This window comes from Tursiops truncatus, chromosome 2, assembly GCF_011762595.2.
Source record: "Tursiops truncatus isolate mTurTru1 chromosome 2, mTurTru1.mat.Y, whole genome shotgun sequence".
NCBI classification, from domain to species: Eukaryota; Metazoa; Chordata; class Mammalia; order Artiodactyla; family Delphinidae; genus Tursiops; species Tursiops truncatus.
Window position 1 is genome coordinate 74,284,056 of NC_047035.1, and position 3,271 is coordinate 74,287,326.

Consider the following 3,271-nt stretch of genomic DNA (forward strand, 5'->3'; position numbering starts at 1 on the left):
GCAGGCTTGGGAAGGGCCACAACTCAGGAAGAGAGAGGGCCGCTGGAGGCCAGGAAGAGCAGGGCCAGGAGGACATGGAGAGCCGGACGGGGCTCCTGACCCTGGAGGCTACCCAGAGAAGCCGGCTGAGGCTCAGGAAACCTCAGAGCAAATTCAGCATTTCCAGAAGGTCTCTGATGTTCCATGCACTTGTTGAACTTTTGCAGCCCTGGAATGGGTGCCCAGAAAAGAGGAGCAGTTCCCATTCCGGTGGGAACTGCCTGCCAGGTGCCTCATCCTGTGGGACTAGCAGACGTGACACAGACACCAAACACTTCACTTCCTCTTTTCTCCAGGACCTTTAACCCAGTGGTCTCTACGTGAGCTGGGGCTTTAGCCAAGCATCAGGGAGTCAGGACTTGGATCGCAAGCAGTTTCTGCAGGTAACTTTATCTTCTTTTTTTTTTTTTTTTTGTAATTAGATTGGTTTCTTTTTTAGTTCTTTCTAGCCAACACGTGAACTTATTCTCCTTATGAAAAAGTCAAATAATATGGAAGTGTAGAGAAAGAAAATACAAGTCATCAATCCCCCTCCCTCTGCTCTTCCCCCAATTCCACCTCCCTTCCTGGAGGTTGCCAATGTCAAGGTTGATGTTTATCCTTTCAGATTACATATATATATGCAAATACATGAATGTCTACCATTTATACAAGGCAGTATGTTTACACAGGGTGTGAAGCCATCTGACTACAGCTGATCCACACGAGGGCACCCTCAGGCATTCTGATTGGGGCCCACCAGCTCCTGCAGCTGGCACTTCCTTCAGCTCCATTTGCAGGGCTCTCCAACCAAAGACCGAAAGAGGTAACCCAATTTTCCTTCCCTGCTGGTTCCCTTTGCTTCTACCTCCAGTCCAAGCCTTGGTATTCCCATCTGCCTCTATGGTAACTAGAGAAGAAAGGTCTTTTCTGTAAAGATGGTGATGACTCACACATTTTGAAGACTTATTAGGTACTAAGTGCTTTCTTTACACACTTGATATTTTATCTTCACACTAATCCTTATGTTGTGTTATCCTCATTCTATGGATGAGGAAAGTGAGGCTTGGAGAGGTTATGTAATTTGCCCAAAGCCACATACTGAGAAGATGGGCCTCAACCTAATTCTGATTTGAAAGTTTGTCTTAACTTTAACACTGTATTGTTTCAAGGTCCCTCTTTGCTTCAGGTAATCAATGCTGTTATCATGCCATTTACAAGGCCAAACTGAATCCACATCATTTGCAAACCCAAACTCAGTTCTCCCCAATATTCTGAACATACCACCGATTCCACTCCTTTATGACTGTATCCTTTCAATCATCCTCATTTCTTCTTTGTCCTTGGGCTGATCATTCCAGCTGCCACCAGCAAGATTGCCTTCTTCTTCTTTTTTTTCTTTAATGTAATTTTATTTATTTATTTATTTTTTTGGCTGCGTCGGGTCTTAGTTGAGGAACACAGGATCTTTCCTTGTGGCGTGGGCTCTTCATTGCGGTGCACGGGCTTCTCTCTAGTTGTGGCATGCGGGTTTTCTCTCTCCAGTTGTGGCGTGCGGGTTTTTTCTCTCTCTAGTTGTGCCGCGCGGCCTCCGGGGCACGTGGGCACGTGGGCTCTGTAGTTTGCGGCACGCGGGCTCTTTCACTGAGGTGTGTGAGCTCAGTAGTTGTGGTGCGGAGGCTCAGTTGCCCCGTGGCAGGTGGGATCTTAGTTCCTCAACCAGGGATCGAACCCACGTCCCCTGCATTGGATGGCGGATTCTTTAGCACTGGACCACCAGGGAAGTCCCAAGTTTGCCGTCTTTCTTATAAAATAATCTAGCCTAGTCCTTCATTTGCAGTCCTGATTTCTTCTAAGAATTTACTTGAAATAAAAACACTTTTGTCACAGGATCCGAATAGATTTCTGTTCGCCCACCCATTTATTTATAAGCGTGGTGAGAGCAGGCACTGAATTTTATTCACTTTTATGTCCTCATAGCCTAATAGACCCTCAGTAAATGTTGACTGAAGAAATCACTCGATGCCTCTGGCCAGTTATTGAGTAGGCGCAGTCAGATGTTTGAAGATCACTGCAGTGGCTGTTTAAGAAACAAAGACTGCTGGAACAACACAAATTACACCAGGTCCAAAGCTGTGTACCTCAAGGACCTTCTCAGGCCAACACTACAGAGCCAAGGAATGGCAGCTCAAACTGTAGACAAGGCAACAGAGCTTTTCCCAGAAAACCTCGAGCCATTTAGGCTGACGTGGAACCTTACCTATTCTGTCAATAACATATTTTAGCAGAGCAAGGAAGACAGTTTTTAACTGCTTGACTGTAACACAAATTACTGTAGCATTATTTTATACCCTAAAATATGAAAAGAATGTGTCCATGGATTATATACGTATGTGTAAAATAAGAAAATAAAACTCAATATCACTTTAAAAATGAGTCCTGGCTAAACAGCATTGCTATGGTTAGTACTGGAATTAAAATGCAAGCAGGAATAAATTGTACAATAATAAGATAGCATATGTCTCACTATTTATTTCCAACTTAGTCACTTGTGATTTTACGGTTAAACACTCCTGTTGCTTTAAATTTAGAGATTCCGTTTCCACTCTAAGATTCCCCGTTTCAATGCTCTGAGAATGTTAACTATTACCATGAAATGTTTTAATCCACTTATAACTAAGTGGATAAAAGAGTAGACTCTAGAGTGGGACTGCTGACTTCTAATTCCAGCTATCCAAATATTAATTTATGTGACCCTGGGCAAGAGTCCTATCCTGTCTCTCTCCCTCAATCTTCTCATCCATAAAATAGGCATAATACTCCCTAGTCCTATGATGACTGTATTATATGAGTTAGTATTTGTAAAACAACTGTACTTAGCACACTGTAAGTGCTACACAAGATCAGGAGGAAGTTAGAAAAAAACTAAACTTCATATTTTTTTCCCCACTAATATAGAAAAAAATGAAGGAGTAAAAAGCAGCTCTGTGCCCTTCTTGGAGCTCCCACTGGAACTAGAACCCCGCAGCCCCAGCTCCAAGAGATATATGTGATGATTCATTCAATAATTTGAGGGCCTACTATGTGCTGAAACTGACCATGAATCAGAAACAGCCTTGACTGTACGTCAAAGAGCGTACAGTCAGGTTAGAGATCAGAACTCTAATCCACTTTTTTACAGATAAGAAAACTGAGGTCCAGAGAAGTTGTCCCTTCCTCAAGGTCACGCAGCTAAATAGCACCAGAGGTGAGA

General features: G+C 43.4%; 1 long non-coding RNA gene across 1 annotated transcript; it reads left to right on the top strand.

Annotated features, from left to right (window-relative positions):
* The first annotated feature begins 41 nt into the window (after positions 1-41).
* On the top strand, positions 42-2,528 carry LOC141277992 (uncharacterized). Its single transcript, XR_012330027.1, has 3 exons — positions 42-422; positions 711-844; positions 1,999-2,528. It is a non-coding gene; the product is annotated as an uncharacterized lncRNA (long non-coding RNA).
* The last annotated feature ends 743 nt before the right edge of the window (positions 2,529-3,271 follow it).